General features: G+C 41.8%; 1 protein-coding gene and 1 long non-coding RNA gene across 4 annotated transcripts in view; one reads left to right on the forward strand and one right to left on the reverse strand.

Moving 5' to 3' along the window:
- FAM169A (family with sequence similarity 169 member A) overlaps positions 1 to 1,275 on the reverse strand; it is a 64,752-nt gene extending 63,477 nt beyond the window's left edge. The window contains exon 1 of the mRNA XM_072826831.1: positions 1,254 to 1,275. The gene's annotated coding sequence lies outside the window, so the exon portion shown is untranslated. The remainder of the gene's footprint in view (positions 1 to 1,253) is intronic.
- Positions 45 to 14,577, forward strand: LOC140633792 (uncharacterized). 3 transcript variants are annotated; one of them, XR_012031380.1, is made up of 6 exons: positions 45 to 239; positions 983 to 1,146; positions 1,374 to 1,514; positions 7,248 to 7,404; positions 9,085 to 9,190; positions 14,282 to 14,577. It is a non-coding gene; the product is annotated as an uncharacterized lncRNA (long non-coding RNA). The 3 variants fall into 3 exon arrangements; XR_012031378.1 differs by lacking the exon at positions 983 to 1,146; XR_012031379.1 differs by lacking the exons at positions 983 to 1,146; positions 1,374 to 1,514 and having other exon boundaries at positions 47 to 239.
- Positions 14,578 to 22,160: the final 7,583 nt, after the last annotated feature.

The following is a 22,160-nucleotide window of genomic DNA, read 5'->3' on the forward strand; positions in this document are numbered from 1 at the left end:
GGCCGTCAGCGCGCCCGCGGCTGTGACCGCCACGCTCCAGCGGCCTGGGCCGTGTGGACGCGCCGGGGCCTGGGCGGAGGGGCTGCGCCCGCCGGGACCCCCTGCCCCCGGGCCGGCCCGACCCCGCGCCCCACTCCCGCCGAGCCCCTTCGCTCGCTTCCCCCGCTCGGAACAAAGATGCGCTCTCCGGGATGTGAAGAATGGCGGGTTCCGCGAAGGTGGCGCTTGCCGCGGCTCAGGTGCGTTTGAGAAATGTGAGGATGGAGTGTGCAGGGAATTCTAAGATTTCCTTTTACGTAAATTCTGGAAAATAAACTCACCGTCCAGGAGCCGGGGCGTTGTTTTCCGCGCATCCAGGAGGTTTGAAATGATTTCTTGCTCGGCTTGCAAATACTTAGCAATCACAACACCAATCTTTCACAAATTTAATAGTGATCAAACTATTGATCGCTATTTATCCTTTCATTTTTTTTTTCTATTTATCCTTTCAATAAATACTTCAAAGGATACTTGTCGATAGAGACCTATTAGACTCGGATTTTTTTTTTGTAATCAAATAGGTTTTTCTGCCTCCAGTTGCTTTTAAGAAACAACCTCACATCAACCATGTTTCATTTATAATATTTAGCAGAAATCTTAAATGTTACACACCAGACATTTACCATTTGTCCTAGACCTTAAAAAACTAGACCTAATTGAGCAGGAATTTTGAATATAGCTGGGTTTTACACAGAGCAAATGTTGAATGAACTCATAAAACTTAGAAATTTGTATTTCTGGAGTTGTATGTAGGTAGGAATCCCCACGGTAAACCCAAACAATTGCCGCTTTGGGAAGACCTTTCTTTTTTTCTTTTTTTTTTTTTTTGCTACCAGAGGCTGCAGTTGTTGAAACCTTAGGCCTCAATGCTAAACTAGCCAGAGCAACCTGTTTGTAATGTTTGAAATGCATGGTCTTGTCTGACTTTTAGCCCTACTTTTAGTCAGGGGGTGCTCGTGCCTGGGAAGCGGGTCTCCCAAATGTCTGGCCACTGCTTGGAATCACAGCGGCGCCCCCCCAGCCCCATCCAGGCAGCAAAACCCAGCTCTTCCTGTGGCAAGGATGCTACCTTCTGAGACCCACTGAAGAGATGCTGCCTCCTCTTAGGTGAGGAGTGTCCCATGAGGACACTGGGACTGCATTCTCTTTACTTGCAACATCAAGTGGCCTTGAGTGTTTAAGGAATTAAAAAAAAAAAAAACCCATTTACTTACCTCTGGCAGAAATTCATTAAATCTTGCTTGTCCATTTACCTATACTCTTGAGGATCCATTGAGCCCTTAGTGGGCAAAGAACTAAAAAATAGTCTTTTTTTTTTTTTTTTTTTGTGATAGTCACACACAGAGAGAGAGGCAGAGGGAGAAGCAGGCTCCATGTACCGGGAAGCGACATGGGATTCAATCCCGGGTCTCCAGGATCGCGCCCTGGGCCAAAGCCAAGCGCTAAACTGCTGCGCCACCCAGGGATCCCAAATAGTAAGTCTTTATCATAGTACATGCTTTAAGCCACTACCAAAACATTTTGAAATAGGTTTGAGGCTTTTGTCCAAAAACTTTTGTGGAATGTAAAACGATTATCGTCTTGGCTTTTGTTGTTATACATGCTTCCTTTAATTGTTATTTTGTTAAGTTATAAGCAGAATCTTGTGAGACAAGATTCCATCAAAATCCTAGAGAAGGGATCCCTGGGTGGCGCAGCGGTTTGGCGCCTGCCTTTGGCCCAGGGCGCGATCCTGGAGACCCGGGATCAAATCCCACGTCGGGCTCCCAGTGCATGGAGCCTGCTTCTCCCTCTGCCTGTGTCTCTGCCTCTCTCTCTCTCTCACTGCGTGCCTATAGTAAATTAAAAAAAAAAAAATCCTAGAGAAGAATACAGGCAACACCCTTTTTGAACTCAGCCACAGTAACTTCTTGCAAGATACAGCCAGAAGGCAAAAGAAACAAAAGCAAAAATGAACTATTGGGACTTCATCAAGATAAGAAGCTTTTGCACAGCAAAGGATACACTCAACAAAACTAAAAGACAACCTACAGAATGGGAGAAGATATTTGCAAATGACACATTAGATAAAGGGCTAGTTTCCAAGATCTATAAAGAACTTATTAAACTCAACACCAAAGAAACAAACAATCCAATCATGAAATGGGCAAAAGACATGAAGAGAAATCTCACAGAGGAAGACATAGACATGGCCAACATGCACATGAGAAAATGCTCTGCATCACTTGCCATCAGGGAAATACAAATGAAAACCACAATGAGATACCACCTCACACCAGTGAGAATGGGGAAAATTAACAAGGCAGGAAACCACAAATGTTGGAGAGGATGCGGAGAAAAGGGAATCCTCTTACACTATTGGTGGGAATGTGAACTGGTGCAGCCACTCTGGAAAACTATGTGGAGGTTCCTCAAAGAGTTAAAAATAGACCTGCCCTACGACCCAGCAATTGCACTGTTGGGGATTTACCCCAAAGATACAGATGCAATGAAGCGCAGGGACACCTGCACCCCGATGTTTATAGCAGCAATGGCCACAATAGCCAAGCTGTGGAAGGAGCCTCGGTGTCCATCGAAAGAGGAGTGGATAAAGAAGATGTGGTTTATGTATACAATGGAATATTACTCAGCTATTAGAAATGACAAATACGGGATCCCTGGGTGGCGCAGCGGTTTGGTGCCTGCCTTTGGCCCAGGGCGCGATCCTGGAGACCCGGGATCGAATCCCACATCGGGCTCCCAGTGCATGGAGCCTGCTTCTCCCTCTGCCTATGTCTCTGCTTCTCTCTCTCTCTCTCTGTGACTATCATAAATAAATAAAAGTTAAAAAAAAAAAAAAAAAAAGAAATGACAAATACCCACCATTTGCTTCAACGTGGATGGAACTGGAGGGTATTATGCTGAGTGAAATAAGTCAATCAAAGAAGGACAAACATTATATGTTCTCATTCATTTGGGGAATATAAATAATAGTGAAAGGGAATATAAGGGAAGGGAAAAGAAATGTGTGGGAAATATCAGAAAGGGAGACAGAACGTAAAGACTCCTAACTCTGGGAAATGAACTAGGGGTGGTAGAAGGGGAGGAGGGTTGGGGGGTAGGAGTAAATGGGTGACGGGCACTGGGGGTTATTCTGTATGTTGGTAAATTGAACACCAATAAAAAACAAATTTAAAAAATAAAAATAAAATCTGCATGGAAATTTTCGATGAAAGAAAAAAAAAGATATAAGCAGAAGGAGGGCAGCCTGGGTGGCGCAGCAGTTTAGCACCGCCTTCGGCCCATGGCGAGATCCTGGAGACCCAGGATTGAGTCCCGCGTCGGACTCCCTGCATGGAGCCTGCTTCTCCCTCTGCCTGTGTCTCTGCCTCGCTCTCTCTTTCTGTGTCTGTCATGAATAAATAAAATATTTTTTAAAATTAAAAAAAAAAGTTATAAGCAGAAGGAAACACAGTAAGAGTTTCCATTTCATTTTTAGTATATGTTAAAAAGAGAGTGGAACCATGTTAAGAGAAGCTTGCCACAACTGGATTTTGGAGTTTGCTGACACAAATGACCCAGAGAAGAGCCCTTAAATTGCAGTGGAAAAGAGGAATTTCTAATTGCTAAAATAATGGCTAATGTTTTGGACTGCTAACAAATGGCAAGGTGCTCTACTAGCTTCTTTGTGGAAATTAACTCATAATCATCCTTTGAAGTACATGCTAATGTTATCTCTTTTATGTGTACAAAATCCTATGCCATATGATTGGATTTTGCTTTTGAATCCCTAAAACATACCAAATACTCAAACATACCAAATACTTCATGTTTCAGTTATTTCCTAGATCTAAGTTTTTTTCAGGTTCTAGAGCACAATTATAAGTTTTACTTATATTTATTTAGTGTATGGAAGAAACACGATTCCCCAGAAGAGATTTGTTACCATCTTTGACCCTCTATTAGCTTTAAATGGGTAGAATTTAGGATCTAATATGTGGAATACATGTATTTGAAATTCATAAAATCACAGTGAGAAGCTTTTAATAACTGAGGCAGCCCAGGGACTTCCAGATCTAGAATATTAACCAATTAGTTAATTAGTTAGCTAATAATGTCAGCCATGGCAAAGGAGAAATGAAAAAGCAACCTTTCCTCCTTGAGCTAGAAGAAAAGGGACTCCCATTTCCTAGAATGTCCTGTTTATTTCCCTGGTACCTAAAATATGTCACAGGAATGATTTCAGGATTTAATGCAGCAGTTTGATAGGGTTTTCTGTGTCAGGCACTACATTTATCCACAGATTTAAAATTCCTGAGTGATACTATGCACCATGGGTGGGGAAAAGGTAAAAAGAACCTGAAGAACAAGAGAAATATCAGGTTTGAGAAGCCCAGTTACACTTGTTTCTTCTGATTCGGTTTGGTCTAATATGAAATAGATGTTTAATCACAGAGTAAGTATTTGGTAAGTTTAGTTTGAGTTTAAGAGAAATAACATGGGATTTTTCAAGTTAGTAATGAAAAACTACATACATACATATTTGCATCTGTGGCAGATACTATACAATTGCCTAGGTCAATATTTGTTCCCCCCTTTTCTCCAACCAACTCAATGTTATTCAGGTGACAATGTGCCCAACTAAAACTATTTTCCTCTCCAGACTCCTCTTGCAACTAAGATGGCTATATGATCATTTTTGGGCAATGGAATGTAAGCAAAAAATCATTAGGAATGGCTTCCAAGAAAGCTGCTTTTCTGATAAAAAAAAAAAAAAAGAAAGAAAGATTCAGATACCCCTTTGCCTTTTGCCATTTGTACTTTTTTCTTCTTCCTGCTTGAAAGGAGGACTTAAGTCTGGGATCAGAGTAGCCACCTTGAAACCATGAACTGACCACCTTGAAGCCATGAGCTGACTGACCATGGGAATGAAACCCATATGTAACTATCCCAGAACCAAGAGATAGGAACCAGGGACAATGATGACTTTATGGAGCTGCCACACCAATTACACACACTGCCTACCTCCAACTCTTCTCTGTTACTTGCCAACAAATGCGATCCTAACTAAAAGTCAAACACTACCTCCATGATAGATCTAAAAATAAAATAAAAATAAACAGTCTTCTCTAGTGTATATACTATATAGTCATTATTCTTTGATTTTGCTGCTGTATTAAGTAACTGAATTTTTTGCAGATATCAGTGCTCTCTGTCACTTACCTACCTAATAGTTAGTGGGGGGGGGATAATTTTTGACTGTAAAAAGAATCTCTTATTTTTTCATTAATTTTTCTAGAGATGTGGGAGGGGAAGAGAGAATCTGAAACAGGCAGCATGGAGCCTGACACTGGCCTTGATCTCATGACACCAGCATCATGACATGAGCCGAAATCAAGAGTCCGACACTCAACCAACTGAGCCACCCAAGTGCCCGTTATATTTAATCCTATATAGTGTATTTGATTTTAACACATTTCACACATGACCTCAGGAAGTCTCTAATATCACCACGGGAAAGGATAAATGGCTATAGTCATCTAGAAACAAGGTGGTGGCCAAACTGATCACCACACCATATACATAAAACACGGGAAAGCAAAATTATGTTTTTTGTTTTTAACTAAAAACAAGTAGAAGGGATCCCTGGGTGGCTCTGTGGTTTAGTGCCTGCCTTGGGCCCAGGAAGTGATCCTGGAGTCCTTGGATCGAGTCCCACATTGGGCTCCCTGCATGGAGCCTGCTTCTCCCTCTGCCTGTGTCTCTGCCTCTCTCTCTCTCTCTCTCTCTCTCTTTGTGTGTGTGTCTCTCATGAATAAATAAAATCTTAAAAAAAAAAAAAAAGTAGAAGAATCAGGATTTAGAGAGGGCTCCTAAAATTAGATTATGTAGTTTGTACTTTATAGAAAGCAACCTGGTGATACATATCAAAAGTGTCAAAAATATGAATGTGTTCCCATAATACTACTACTAATACTACTAGAAACCTATCTGAAGGAAACCTTAGGAAGAAGAAAAAAGTTATGCTTATGAAGATGTCACTGAAGCACTTTTTTAAAAAGATTTTTTAAATTTATTTAATAGAGAAAGAGAGAGAATGGGGGTGAGCAGAGAGAGAGGGAGAGGCAGACACCCCGCTGAGTAGGGAGCCTGATGAGGAGCTTCCTCCCAGGACCCTGGGATCATGACCTGAACCCAAGGCATATGGTTAACCATCTGAGCCACCCAGGCGGCCCTGAAGCACTTCTTTCAAACTTTTTTTTTTTAAGTTTATTTCCTTTAGTAATTTCTGCATCAAATGTTGGGCTCGAACTCATGACCCCGAGATCAAGAATCACATGTTCCTCCAACTGAGCCAGGCAGGCACCCTTGAAGCATTTTTGTTTTTAAAGAAGGCCAAAATGTATAAATACTGTAACAAATATCTAATAATAGATATTAATTAAAGAAATGCAAAATGTTTGCCTATCTTATTGCAGGCAGTAAGAGGAAATATTTTTAATTGCTAATAGCAACTGGGAAGGCTTATTGAAATAGCTAAATGCTATAATAGGATGGCATGCAAAATGGAACACCCATCTGGAAGCAATGCATCATAATCTCCATTGTCATTATTGTTGGATTATATTTATTGAACACTTCTTTCCCAGATACTGTACTGATGGGGTTCAGAGCCTGCCATTCCAGAATATGCCACTTTGGCATGCAGATTATTTGGAGCTAAAGATAATTGAGGCCCAACAAACTCAAAAAGAACTTTTTACTGCCCCTTTAACTGATCTAAAGAAATTCAGATAAAGGGCACCTCAGTTGGTTAAGTGTCTGCCTTTGGCTCAGGTCATGATCTCAGGGTCCTGGGATCAAGCCCTGCATTGGGCTCCCTGCTCAGTAGGGAGTCTGCTTCTCCCTCTCCCTCTGCTCCCTCCCAAATAAAATATTAAAAAAAAAAAAAAAATTGAGAAAGGCTGTACCAGGAAGAGAGCTATAACAAAGATAATTTTTTTTAACATAAGAAAGACTTCTCTTCATGGCATGGCAAACATTTGTTTACCAAGTATTTGCTCTTACTATCTTTCTCCCCTTTGAAATCCCAGATCCTTACCCTCTCTTTAGTTCAGGATAGCATGTGAACCTCAAATGCCTGATTTTTGGAGAGACTCTCAGGTCTTAATCGGGCTCCTGTACGTTTTTTTTTTGTTTTTTTGTTTTTTTGTTTTTTTTTATGATAGTCACACAGAGAGAGAGAGAGAGGCAGAGACACAGGCAGAGGGAGAAGCAGGCTCCATGCACCGGGAGCCCGACGTGGGATTCGATCCCGGGTCTCCAGGATCGCGCCCTAGGCCAAAGGCAGGCACCAAACCACTGCGCCACCCAGGGATCCCTCCTGTAAGTTTTAATTAAGATTTTCTCCTGTTAATCTGTCCCATGATAGTTTATTTATTTTTTTATTTTTATTTATTTTTTATTTATTTTTTTTTATTTATTTTTTTTTTTAGTTATCTCTACCCCCAATTTGGGCCTAGAACTCATGACCCCAAGATCAATAGTCTCATGCTCCACCAATTGAGCCAACCAGGAGCACCTGTCTCATAACTTAATTATTAGACCAACCAAAGAAATTAGAATGGAAGAAAAGCTTTCTTCCCCTGCAGTACTGAATATCTGACCTTTGTTGTCTTCCTTAATTCTCACGCTATTTGAAGTAGACACTATATCTTCATTCCGGAGATGAGGAAACAAGTTTAGAGAGGCACAGAAACTGACCAAAGATGCTGGAGCAGGTAATTGACCCCCAGTGTAAAGCAGGAATTTGCCCATTGCTCTGAATTACTCTAGACTTAGGCATGAGACTATAGACTTAACTATACCTCTTCTCAACTAATATATATCTACCTTCTAGAAAATATTTGTATTAACATCCTCTCACCCAGTATTTATACACCTATTAATTCAACACATGTCTTTTAAAACGTTTATTATGGGGATCCCTGGGTGGCGCAGCGGTTTGGCGCCTGCCTTTGGCCCAGGGTGCGATCCTGGAGACCCAGGATCGAATCCCACATCGGGCTCCCTGCATGGAGCCTGCTTCTCCCTCTGCCTATGTCTCTGCCTCTCTCTCTCTCTCTCTGTGTGACTATCATGAATAAATAAATAAAATCTTTAAAAAAAATAAATAAAAAAATAAATAAAACGTTTATTATGGGTAGCCCAGGTGGCTCAGCGGTTTAGTGCTGCCTTCAGCCCGGGGTGTAATCCTGGAGACCCGGGATCGAGTCCCACGTCCGGCTCCCTGCATGGAGCCTGCTTCTCCCTCTGCCTGTGTCTTTGCCTCTCTCTCTCTCTATGTGGGTCTCTCACAAATAAATAAAATCTTTACAAAAAATAAAACATCTATTATGTCAGGCATTGTGCTAGATGGACTCTGTGATGTGGTAATATGATGAAGGGGATGGGCAAAGCCAACAAGAAATGTAGATATGGTGTGTAGAATAACGGTTTCTGGCAGAACTGAAAAGACAACCAAGGCTTTTAGCAAAGTGCAGAGTGTCAAGAAATGAGGTTATTCTTTTAAAAAGTCCTGGTCAGCCATGATAAGGAGTATGGACTCAATCCCAAAAGCAATGGGAGAGCCATTTTAGGAGTTTAAATTTCAGAGTCACATGACTACACTTGCATGTTAGCAAATATTCTCAGGCTGCAATGTGGAAATTGAATCTAAGAAAATAAGACTGGAGTTAAGCCAGTTATGGAACTGATACAGACTGATGACAATCTGGTCTAAAGGTCATAGTGAAGATGAAGAGAAGTAAATGAATTCTCACACTCAAAGGTAAGAAGCAGAGTGAACAGGACTTGGCAAAATGTGCAATGTACTAGAGAAGACAGGTAAGACCACAAGGTTTTTGGCTTGAAGCATTGGGTGGATGATGGTGCTGCTTCCTAAAATGCCCAATCAAAATCAAATAGGATCTAGATTTTTTTTTAATTTATTTTTTATTGGTGTTCAATTTACCAACATACAGAATAACCCCCAGTGCCCGTCACCCATTCACTCCCACCCCCCAGGATCTAGATTTTGAAGATCTAAATCTTCATAAGAAGATCTTGCAAGGGAAGCCGAAATGTGACCAGAGAGGAAAGGGAGATTGTGGGAGCTGCGTGTTCAGTAAAGGTAAATGCACCCTTCAGAATTTATCCAAAGGAACTAATTAAGGATAAACACAATGATTTGCCTATACAACTATTTCAATATTGTTTGTGATAGGGAAACATTGCTGGTGGGTAAAGGGCTGGAAAGTCCACCAAGAAGTTGCTAAATAAATGATGGCACATCCAGTATAGCAACTGTAGAATCTTGTATCATTTTAAAATTGCATTTTTTAAAAGATTTTATATATTTATTCATGAGAGATACAGAGAGAGAGAGGCAGAGACACAGACAGAAGGAGAAGCAGGCTCCCTGCGGGGGAACCCGATGTGGAACTCGATCCCAGGCCCCGGGATCACAACCTGAGCCAAAGGCAAACACTCAACCACTGAGCCATCCAGGAGCCCCTAAAATTGCATTTCTAAACAATGTTTAATAATATCGGAAAATATTTTTTTAATATTTTATTTATTTATTCATGATAGAGAGAGACAGAGACACAGGCAGAGGGAGAAGCAGGCTCCATGCCGGGAGCCTGACGCAGGACTCCATCCAGGGACTCCAGGATCACACCCTGGGCCAAAGGCAGGAGCTAAACCACTGAGCCACCCAGGGATCCCCCAATATCGGAAAATATTAAGTGGAAAAGACATCTGTTTAAAAAGCACAGTACTACTTTTGCTTTTAGAATTATGCTAATCATACAAATATATTCAGAGAATATATAGATCATAAGGATATATATATTGAAAAGTTAATAGAAGTTAGAAAATGGATTAGAAAGAGGCAAAAGTTGGAAAATGGATTAGAAAGAGGCAAAGCAGGGTAGTGGGAACACTGGATAGGTGATTTATATTTTGTGGTTATTTTTATCATTTTGCATGATGAACATAAAAATCCTTTTATAATTAAAAATTTAATGTTTTTTCTTGTTAAGAAATGTATAGCACGGGGACACCTGTGTGGCTCAGTGGTTGAGCAAATAGTAATTCTCTTGGCAGCCATGAGCTGTTCCAGACAGAAACTTAAGCAGGATCAGATCATTCCAGGGCTCTGGGCTGCTAGAAGCCATGCTATAGTTTGCTCAGTTCTCCTACTGTAGGGGTCTGGATGCGGTCATTCTTGCCTAGAGTTTGGATCAGTCCATTAAGCCTCTGCATTTGGCTCGGGTCGTGATCCCTGGGATTGAGTCCCACATTGGGCTCCCTGCTCAGCAGGAAGTCTGCTTCCCCCTCTGTCACTTCCTCTACTACCCCTTCATTCTCTCTTTCTCTCTTATATAATTAAATAAAATCTTTATTAAAAAAATCCCAATGCTATCTTAAAAAAATAAATGAGGGGGCAGCCCAGGTGGCTCAGCGGTTTAGCGCCGCCTGCAGCCCAGGGCGTGATCCTGGAGACACTGGATCGAGTCCCACGTCAGGCTCTCTGCATGGAGCCTGCTTCTCCCTCTGCCTGTGTCTCTGCCTCTCTCTCTGTGTCTCTATGAATAAATAAATAAAATCTTTAAAAAATAATAATAAATAAATAAAAAATAAATGAGGGGGATCCCTGGGTGGCTCAGCGGTTTGGCGCCTGCCTTTGGCCCAGTGCGCGATCCTGGAGTCCCGGGATCGAGTCCCACGTCGGGTTCCCGGCATGGAGCCTGCTTCTCCCTCCTCCTGTGTCTCTGCCTCTCTCTCTCTCATAAATAAATAAATAAATAAATAAATAAATAAATAAATCTTTAAAAAATAAAAAATAAATAAATGAGTTCCTGTACTTTTAATTCTCACCCACTGCCCTACCAGAGTCAATTTGTTTTATCCATAAATTGGAATGTTTTTAATGAAAGTAAATTTCTAGCATATTATTTTGGGTATTGTGGCATATTCCACACTCCGAGAACATTGTTATGCAAACACTCTACTTAACTAACTAAACAGTATATAGTACTTACACTTGTGTTTGCTAAAGATACAGGAATTATAATCTCACCCCCACCCCCATTCACCTCCCCACCCACCTGTTCAACACCCCCACCACCAGCTTCCTTTACTGATTTAGAAAAATATTGCAAAGTAGAAAGTGGCAACATTATTAATTAGCTTTCTTCACGTCAGCTACCTGCACAAGGGACTCCATTAACAACTAAATTCTGTCCTGCAGATAATGCTAGGACGGAAAATGCTTTCCACATAATGATTTACATATGGAAGCCGTAGATATTGTAATTAAGAAAAACATAAAGCAAAGAATCCTTTACTGCAACTTCAAAACCCAAAATCAAACCAACAAAAACCTATGAAACTCTGAATACTCTAGCTCAACTAGGATGATTAGAGGGGGATAAAAAATACAAGCAAAACACCCGAATTCCTTTATATTGGAAAGGAGCAAAATAGAAGAGTACTTTCAACCCAAAGACACATCCAACAGCAAAAGGCACGTCCTGCCTGCCTGCCTGCCGAGGCTTCGAAGGTCTTCTGCTTCCCCCACATCAAGTCTGAAACAATACACAATGTCTCTCAATTTTTCTGCCTGGCCCAGGGTTGAAAAGCTACAGTGGAAATGAGTAGAGCCGGGTGGGGGATGGGGTGGACTAGGCCTTTGGAGTGGCGCAGGCCTCCTCCTTCGCTCCCTGCTGCCAAGCTTTTCCAGCTTCCGTGCTAAAAATGCAGAGTTCTGAGTCTCTTCCCTAAAGATTTCAATCCAGGAGATCCAGAATGGTGAGTTAGGGACAAAGGGGGCTAGCCAGGGCTAGGTAGGGGCCATGAAATCGAGCTCACAAAAATTCAAAAAATGCTGAGCTGTGAGGAACCCAGAGATAAGGGAACAAGCCAGGCTACCCTGCCCTAGGTGTGGGCAGGGAGGGTGCCTTTTTTATGACAGTCATCTGAGACCAACAAAGAATAACCTGACCCCAAAGAAGAAGTAGCCATTAAAGATATTATCACTATTCCTTACTCCACGCTGATATCCACAGATGGGTTAAAAGGATTTAAGTTCCCTGGTTGGCTTTCAATAAAAGCCCAACCGTACAAGCCCTCAGGGGCAACCCTGTTGGGACCTCTCTCACTTCTGACAGCTTTCTCTGTCTCTTTGCTTAATAAACTTGTATCCCTTTACTCACCCTTCTTTGTCCATGAAACTCATTCTTCAACTGCGTGAGACAATAACCAAGCTCCCCTGTATCGATGGGACCAAAGAATCCTTATTTTATTTTTTATTTTTATTATTCTTTAAAAAGATTTATGTATTTATTTATTTTTGAGAAAGAGAAAGAGTGCACAGAGCAGTGTTGTGCCCAAGATTACGTATCTGAGAAACCACCAAGGAGCCGACACCGATGCAAACACACAAGGGTTTATTAACAAGCTCCAGCTTGGGTCCAAGTGCAGGGACTTGGACCCCAAGGGGGGACCTCCAGAAGGGGGGGAGGAATTTCTCAAGTTCTGTTTACATTCTGATATGGGGCTTTCAAGGGCATTAAGCTCTGTTCTCATTCTGATATGGGGCTTCCTGCCACTGGCTTGAGCTCTGTTCTCATTCTAACATGGGGCTTAACTGCAGTAAGGTAAAGGTCAGCTCTTATTCCCAGGGGTCTGGGATGGCTGTACTTGGGCTAACCCTGAACTTCAGGTGGAATGGCCTTAATTTCCTCGGCCTCCACAAGCAGGGCAATGGGCAAAGGGAGGAGAGAAAATTTCGAGCAGACTCCATCCTGAGCTCAGAACCTGACCCAGGGCTCAATCTCATGACCCTGAGATTATGACCTAAACTGAAATCAAGAGTCAGATAGATGCTTGACTGACTGACCCACTCAGGCGTCCCCCAAATCCACATTTTATTTATCCATTTTTTAAAATTTTACTTAAATTCAATTTGCCAACATATAGTATGACACCCAGTGCTCATCCTGTCAAGTGCCCTCCTTAGTGCCCGTCACCTAGTACTGCATCCCCCCAAAATCCACATTTTAAATAAGCACCATAGCTATGATCTTTAAGACTCTGAATAGATAGTGAGGCTAATTAATACAATAAAAACACTGAGATGAGACAACGAGTATCATACATGTATGACTAAGTGAAGGGATTTAAACTTCTGATTTTTTTTTAAAATTAAGATCTGATATTTACAGTAAAGGGCATACAGTCTCTAGTATTCAGTGTATAGTTAGTTCATTGAATTTTTAGTGTGAACAACTAGATAACACCACCCAACTGCTATACTAAATAGAAATTAGTATACTTCTATTATGAAATGTTTTGTATCTAGCTTCTTTTGCTCACCCTTATGTGTATGAGAATCAACTGTGTTGTTGACTGTTGAAGTAGCTTTTTTAAAATTTCTGTGTACTATCCCATTGTATGAAAATGCCATGATTTATTTACCCCTTTTCATATAGATAGACATCTATCATTTCAAAATCGCTTGGCATTTCCATATGAATTTTAGGATCAGCTTGTCCAGTTCTGCAAAAAAGGCAATTAGATTCTTATACAGATCACATTGAATCTATAGCTCAATTTGTGTAGTATTGTCATGTAAAAAAATATCATGTCTTCCAATATATAAACAGTGGATGTCTTTCATTTATTTAAATCCTCTGCTTTTTTTGGGTCTTGTTTGCAGTATGTAAGTCTTGCACCTCCTCAGTTAATTTATTCCTATTTTGTTTTTTTCTGATGCTACTATACATGAAATTGTTCTTAATTTAATTTTCAGATTGGTCATTGCTAGTATATAGAAATTCAATTGATTTTCATATATTGACCCTGTATCCTGCTACTTGAATTAACTTATCAGCTTTAATAGTTTTTTGGTGGGTTCCTTAGGGTTTTCAACACACGAGATCATGTCATCAGGCAAATAGGAGTGTAACAAACAGCACTTGAGCTGATCTTAAGGATTAACTTGCTTCAGGCTAATGCACTCCCCAAGTGCTGACCTAAGTCTCTGGATCATGGGGCTTGAAGAGTGAAGGCCCCAGTGTTCCCAGGCCCCAGGGGCCAGCAAGCCTCTCTGAGGCTGCCTTGGCTTTCTGATTAGCATAGCAATTTTTTAGCAAAATGTTTTTCTTTTTTAGGCCACACAAATGATTTTACTAACCTTCCTTTGTGTATCTTGTAGACCTTGCCCTCCTTTGAGGAAAGAACAAAGTAGTCCTATGCATCACAAAACAGGAACTGTACCTCCTCACACATCCCTCAAGCACTGAGATAATGTCTGTAGCTGGCACCACGGAGTCTGCACATGATCAAGACATGTTGCAGGCCACTGCGTTCCCTTTGCTGAGTAACTGCCCTAAACCCTTTTAAGAACCCCTGGGCAAGGCAGAAACCTTGCAGTTGGTTTTGGTACAAGACTCTGCCTTCTCCCCAGGTGGCTGGCCTCCTGAATAAAGCTCAAATTCCTTTCCAATGAAACCTTGTCTCTTGAGAATTTGTCTTTTCAGTGACAGGCAAACTTGGGATTGGGATTCAGAAACAGAAGTAGTTTCACTTCCTCTTTTCCAGTCTTGATTCTTTCTTTTCTTCTTCTTCTTCTTCTTTTTTTTTTTTTTTTTTTTTTTTTGCTTTGGCCTAATTGCTGGGCCAGAACCTCCCACACAATGTTAAATAGAAGTGATGAGAATGGACGTCTTTGTCTTTCTTGTTTCTAATCTTAGGGAAAATGTTTTCAGTATTTTACCAGTAAGCATGATTTTAGCTATGGGTTTTTCCTGAATGATCTTTAGCAGGATGAGAAAGTTTCCTTGTATCCTATTTTGTTGAGTGTTTTTATTATGAAAGGGCGTTGAATTTTGTCAAATGTTTTCCTCTATTTAGGTGATCCTGTGGTTTTCCTTTATTCTATTAATATGATGTATTACATTGATTCTCATATGTTGAACCAACCTTGCTTTCTTGGGGATAAATACCACTTGGTCATGGTGCATAATCCTTTTTTTATGATATGAGATTTAGTTTTCCAGTGTTTGCAGAGGATTTTTGCACCTATGTTCATAAGTGATATTGGTCTGTGGTTTTCTTTTTTGTGATACCTATCTTCATTATCATATTATATTGAACTCATAGAACAAGTTAGAAAGTAATCTCTCCTGTTTTTTGATAGACTTTGAGGATTTATTCTCTTCCTTTCCCCCTTCCTTCCTTCCCTCTTTTCTTCCTTCATTCCTTCCTTTAACCTCTACACCCAACGTGGGGCTTGAACTTACACCACTGAGATAGAGTCACATGTTCCACTGTCTGAAACAGCCAAATGCCAAATTAATTCTTTAAATGTTTGATAGAATTTAGCAGTGAATCAATGTGTACCTGGGCTTTTTTTGGTGGGTATCTTTGTTTACTAATTAAATCTCTTTACTAACTGTCAGTCTATTTAGATTATCTACTTTTTCTTTTCTTTTTTTAAAGATTTATTTATTTATGAGAGGGATAGGGAGGCAGAAGTAGAGAATTTTCAAGCAGATTCCCCACTGATTGTGGAACCTGATGTGGGGCTTGATCCCATGACCCATGAAGTCATGACCTGAGCTGAAACCAAGAGTAGGATGCTTAACCACCTGAACCATCCAGGTGCCCCCTATTTCCTTGAATCAGTTTTGAGTATTTATGTGTTTTTAGGAATTTGTCCTTTTCATATAGATTGTCTAATTTGTTGACACACATTTGCTCATAGTGTTCCTTTATACTCTTGATTTCTGTAAGATGGATAGTAATGACCCCCTTTTACTTCTGATTTTAGTAATTTGGGTCTTTTTGTCATGGTCAGTCTATCTAAAGGCTTTTTAATTTTGTCATTCATTTCAAAGAACCAGTTTTTGGCTCTGTTGAACTTCTCTGTTATTTTTCTTTTTCAATTTCACTTGTTTACACTATAGTATTTATTATTTACTTCATTTGTCCATGCTTAGGATTTAGTGTGCTCTTATTTTTCTAGTCTCTTTAAGTAGGAAGTTAGGTTATTGATTTGAAATCTTCTTTATTAATCTAGGTCTTTTTTTTTTTTTTTTTTAATCTAGGTCTTTACAGGTATAGACTTCTCTCTTGGCACTATTTTTGTTGCTTCCCGTAAGTTTGCAATGTTGTATTTTTGTTTTCATTCACTTCAAAATACTTTTTAAGGGATCCCTGGGTGGCTCAGCAGTTTAGCAGCTGCCTTCAGCCCAGGTCATGATCCTGGAGACCCTGGATCGAGTCCCACGTTGGGCTTTCTGCATGGAGCCTGCTTCTCCCTCTGCCTGTGTCTCTGCCTCTCTCTCTCTCTCTGTGTGTGTGTGTCTCTCATGAATAAATAAATAAAATCTTAAAAAAAAAAACTTTCTAAATTCCATTGGGATTTCTTCCTGGACCCATTAATTATTTAAGAGCATGTTGTTTGGTTTTCATATACTTGTAAATTTCTCAAATTTATGTTATTAATTTCTAATTTCATTCCACTGTTATCAGATAACATACTTTGCATGCTTTTAATCTTTTAATGTTTATTGCAATTTGTTTTATGGCCTACAAGAAAGTCCATCCTAGAGACTATTTCATGTGTATTTAAGAAAACGTGTATTATGCCGATGTGGGGAGGACTGTTCTATATATGTCCATGAGGTCCATGAGTTGGTGAATAGTCTTGTTAAAGTCTTCTATTTCCTTGCTGCCTTTTTTTTTTTTTTAAGATTTTATTTATTATTTTGAGAGAAAGAGAGGGAGATAGAGAACAGGCAGAGGGAGAAGCAGACTCCCCACTGAGCAGTGAGCCTGATGTGGGGCTCAATCCCAGGACCCTGGGATCATGACCTGAGTCAAAGGCAGACGCTTAACTGACTGAGCCCACCCAGGCACCCCCTTTGCTGCCTTTCTTTCTAGTCACTCTAAACATTATTGAAAGTTGCATTTTTAAGTCCAACTATAATCACTGAATTGCCTATTTCTCCATTCAAGTCTGTCAAGTATTGCTTCATGTCTTTTGGGGCTCAGTTTTAGGTAAATATGTACATCTGTATAATTATTATATCTTCCTGACCGTTTTATCATTGTAAAATATTCCTGTTTACTAACTTTAGTATTAAAGTTTACTTCGAGGGATTCCTGGGTGGCTCAGTGGTTGAGCGCCTGCCTTCGGCCCAGGGCAGGGATTGAGTCCCACATCGGGATCCCTGCATGGTGCTTGCTTCTCTTTCTGCCTGTGTCTCTGCCTCTCTCTCTGTGTCTCTCATGAATAAATAAATAAAATATTTTTAAAAATTTTTTTTATTTATTTATGATAGTCACAGAGAGAGAGAGAGAGGCAGAGACACAGGCAAAGGGAGAAGCAGGCTCCATGCAGGGAGCCCGACGTGGGAGTCGATCCCGGGTCTCCAGAACCACGCCCTGGGGCAAAGGCAGGTGCCAAACCACTGCGCCACCCAGGGATCCCCATAAAATCTTTTTAAAAAAATAAATAAAGTTCACTTTGATATTGGGAAGCCTGGGTGGCTCAGCGGTTGGGCGGCTGCCTTCGGCTCAGGTGGTGATCCTGGGATCTGGGATCAAGTTCTGCATCAGGCTCCTGTGAAGAGCCTGCTTCTCCCTCTGCCTATGTCTCTGCCTCTCTCTGTGTGTCTTGTGAAGGCCGAGAAAAATCAAGGCCATTCCACCTCAAGTTTAGCATTAGCACAAGTACAGCCATCTTAGGCCCCTGTGAATAAGAGCTGAACTTTATAGGAAAAACTGCAGAATGTCCTCAATGTCCTAGGCAGGTAATCCCATATCAGAAAGACAACAGCTCAGAATTGCCCTCGGCAGAGAATCCCATATCAGAAAGACAACAGAGCCCACACCTGTGGTAGAAAGTCCCATATTAGAATGAAAACAGAGCTCAATGCCCTTGAAAGCCCCATATCAAAATGTAAACAGAACTTGAGAAATTCTTCCATCCCTTCTGAAAATCCCCTAGACCAGCCTATAAAAAACCCAGCTGTAACCCACTTCGGGGTCCAAGTCCCTGCTCCACTGTGTCTGGTATACTTGGGCCCAAGCTTGAGTTTGTAAATAAACCCTTGTGCGCTTGCATCTGTGTCGGCTCCTTGGTGGTTTCTCGGATTCGCAATCTTGGGCACAACATGTCTCTCATGAATAAATAAATAAATCTTTTTTTTAAAGATTTTATTTACTTATTTTGTGGGCAGTGAAGGGAAGTTTATATATTGCTAGAATTTTGGTGGAAATGAGGAGGATCCAGGGAGTCAGCCAGATGGCCAAGTGAGATTGTTCCCAAGTGAATCTAAGTGAAGACTTTGATCTTTCTTTGGTAGAGGATCTCAAAAGAAATGCCCTTGGGGCATAAATCAATCTACTAAAACTTCAACCTGGCTATAAGCTAACATCAACTGAGGAACTTTTAAAAATAAGGGCCACGTCAGACCAATTGAACCAAAATATGATAATATGTGGAAGTGACTCTGGGAAAATGTGTGTGTGTGTGTGTGTGAACTCCCTAGGTGAGTCTTATGGACCAAGAGTTTTATTTTTTTTTTATTTTTTTAAGTTATTTATTTATTTATTCATAGAGACACAGAGAGAGAGAGAGAGAGGCAGAGACACAGGCAGAGGGAGAAGCAGGCTCCTTGAAGGGAGTCTGACGTGGGACTCGATCCCAGGTCTCCAGGATCCCGCCCTAGGCTGCAGGCGGCGCTAAACCGCTGCACCACTGGGGCTGCCCCCAGACCAAGAGTTTTAAATCCCACAAAGTCGAAGCTGATATGCATAACATCAAATTACACTGTTGGAGAAAACAAGCATTTATTTAGGGGTATGGTTATTATGAGCAGATTCTTTTTAGTTTAAGTATAATAAAATTAGGAAAAAACTGATAAGTGACATGAACAGAGAAAAATGAAATTATAGTTCTTTTTAAAGCTCTCTATATATGTTTTTTAATGATTTTCATTCAATGGACATTTATTGAGAATCTATAACATACAAAGCTTTGCACTAAGACTATGAGGGTTTTTTTCCTTAAAAGTAGGAAATGGCTCTTCAATGTTATTACAGTCTGGTTGGGAGATATAAATGATTAGTGATAGAACAAGGGAGATAGAAATACCATTCTTGAAGAAACAGAGGGCTGTGAAAACACTGTGGAGGTAACTCTACCAAGCAGTGGGAGTGCAGAGGCTTTACAGAGAAACCAAGATTTGAACTGAACAATGTTCAGCCTTGAAGGATGAGCAGAATCTCAGTAGGTAGAGAAATGGGGTAAAGAGGGCAGATTCCCCACTTTGGGAAGAGTAGGAGCAAAACCTTAGCAATGAAAGAGTGCATGTAATTCACACCTCATTTTCTCCTGGACCTACTGCAATGGGTCCTGGCTGGTCTCTAGCCTGTCCCCACCTCCATCCTCCTGCAGCCCAGGCCTCTTGCCACGCAAAGGGCCACAGCTCTTGTATTTCTATAAAACACTGGGCAACTCATTAAAAAAATGTTCATTATATTAAAAAAAAGTTCATTATTAGTCTATATCCACATGACGTTATCTAAATATGCATTTAAGATTTTTGTATTACCAAATCAATGTATGCTCTTCTATTAAACTCAACCCAGCAGGGTATAAAATAGGAAGTAAAACAATTCAGCCCTGAGGTAAGCACTTGATATAGGTAGGTATGTATCCAGTTTCTCTGTTTGTCTATCTCTGTTTCCTTCTCTTTATCTATATATATCTCACCCTTAAGTGAGAGGCTAGCTGAAAACTGCATTCAAGGGACACTTGTTTCTGAGTTAAGGACAGCCCATTTCCCTGTGTCTCTGCACTTACTGTTAAGATAGGTTCTAGCTCCCTTACTTACGAGGCTAGTGGAAAGCTGCATTCAAGGAACGCTTGTGTCCCAGAGATATTGCAGTGCGTTTTTACTGAGCCTCCACACCTACTGTGGATATTTGTTCTAACTCTCTTAAGGAGACGCTAGTTGAGAGCTGCATTCAAGGAGTCCTTGTTTCACAGTTAAGTAAATAGTATTTCCATGGCACCTCCACACCACCTACTGTTGAGATAAGGTTCTAACTCTGTGCGGCTTTCCCAAATGGCACCATGTCAATCTGGGTGGGTGGCCGGGCTTTCTGGTGTTACTCAAGTGTCCTCAGTCCCTTGGGATTTAGAGCCAGGCCCTGGGACTTGTTTTGGATCAGAACCCAAACTAGGGTTAGGGTTAAGGCCCTGGAGCTTGGAAGGTCCATCCTATCTGCCTCCCCGGAGGGCTGAGTTGAGGGGGAGGCTCAGCATGAACCTCAGGTTCTCAGCTGATGTGCAGGGGGCACTGAACATTGGCCTGGGCTCAAGGAGGCCTTGTCTGTCTTGGGCTCCCCCTCTCTGCCCTTCATCCAGGTGGCATTTTTCCGCCTGGGGGGTTGACCAGCCTTTAAGCTGTCGCTCACTAGTTCCCCATCCTTTGGAGTTCAGAGCCAGGCCTTGGGGTGTGGTTGGGGGAGAGCCCAAATTAGGGCTGGGGTTAGGGCTCTGGAGCTCAGATAGTCCTATCTGCCTGCATGAGGAGACCTCCTGGGAGGCCTGAGTTGAGGGCAAGGCTCAGCATGAGGCTCAGGTTCAGAGCTGATGTGCAGGGGGCCAGGGAATGTGTTTACTGGGCTTTGGAGGCCCTTCTGATTTTTCAGGTTGGAATCAATTGCCGGAATTCCAAATTTCACAATGTCATCTGGGTGCATGGGCGAGTTTTCTGGTGTCATTCATGTGTACTCAATGCCTTGGAATTTGGAGCCAGGCTTGGGGGCCTGGGTCGGGACCAAACCCAATCTAGGGTTAGGGCTAGGGCCCAGGAGCTCAGATGTTCCAATCTGATGGCATTGGGCTAATCTTCCGGGAGGGCTGAGTTGAGGACAAGGCTAAGCGTGAGGCTCAGGTGCATGGCTTGGGTGCAGGGAGGTGCTGAACTTAGAGCCTCAGGGGACTGGTCTCAAAGGTCCCTTCAGATTGTTCAAGCTCTATCTCTGTGCTGCTTTCCTAAATGGCACCATATCAATCTGGGTGGGTGCCCGAGCTTTCTGGTGTCACGCATGTGTCCTCAGTCCCTCCGTAAGTAGAGCCAGGCCCTGGAGCTGGTTCAGATCAGAACCCAAACTAGGGTTAGGGTTAAGGTGTGGAGCTCCTGGAGCTCGCAACCTTCTATCAGCCTCCACGGTGAAGACTTCCCCGGAGGGCTCAGTTGAGGGTGAAGCTCAGCGTGCAGCTCAGGCTCGAAGCTGATGTGCAGGAGGGCGCTGAATATTGGCCTGGGCTCAGGGAGCCTTTTGTCTATCTTGTGCTCCCCCTCTCTGACCCTCATCCAAATGGCAGTTTTCTACCTGTTAGGGTTGGTATTTGTTCTTTCTTTCTTTTTAAAAAAAAATTATTTATTTATTCATGAGAGATACACAGATAGAAGCAGAGGCAGAAACATAGGCAGAGGGAGAAGCAGGCTCCCCAAGGGGAGCCGATGTGGGACTCGATCCCAGGACCCCAGGATGACACCCTGAGCTGAAGGCAATCGCTCAACCACTGAGCCACCCAGGTGTCCCTGTGGAGGTGGAGAAAAATCAAGGCCATTCCACATCAAGTTTAGCGTTAGCACAAGTCCAGCCATCCCAGGCCCCTGTGAATAAGAGCTGAAATTTACGTTACTTCAGTTACAGGAAGAAGACAGCTTACAGCTTAATGTCCTACAAAGCCCCTATTAGAATAAGAACAGAGCCCAAGCCAGGGGCAGAAAGCCCCTATTAGAGTAAGAACAGAGCTCAATATTCTTGAAAGCCCCATATCAAAATGTAAACAGAACTTGAGAAATTCCTCCACCCCTTCTGAAGATCCCCTAGACCAGCCTATAAAAAACTAAGCTGAAACCCACCTCGGGGTCCAAGTCCCTGCTCCGCTGTGTCCGGTATACTTGGACCCAAGCTCGAGCTTGTAAATAAACCCTCGTGTGTTTGCATCGGTGTCGGCTCCTTGGTGGTTTCTCGGATTTGCAATCTTGGGCACAACAGTG

Source organism: Canis lupus, chromosome 5 (genome assembly GCF_048164855.1).
Source record: "Canis lupus baileyi chromosome 5, mCanLup2.hap1, whole genome shotgun sequence".
In the NCBI taxonomy this organism is placed as follows: Eukaryota; Metazoa; Chordata; class Mammalia; order Carnivora; family Canidae; genus Canis; species Canis lupus.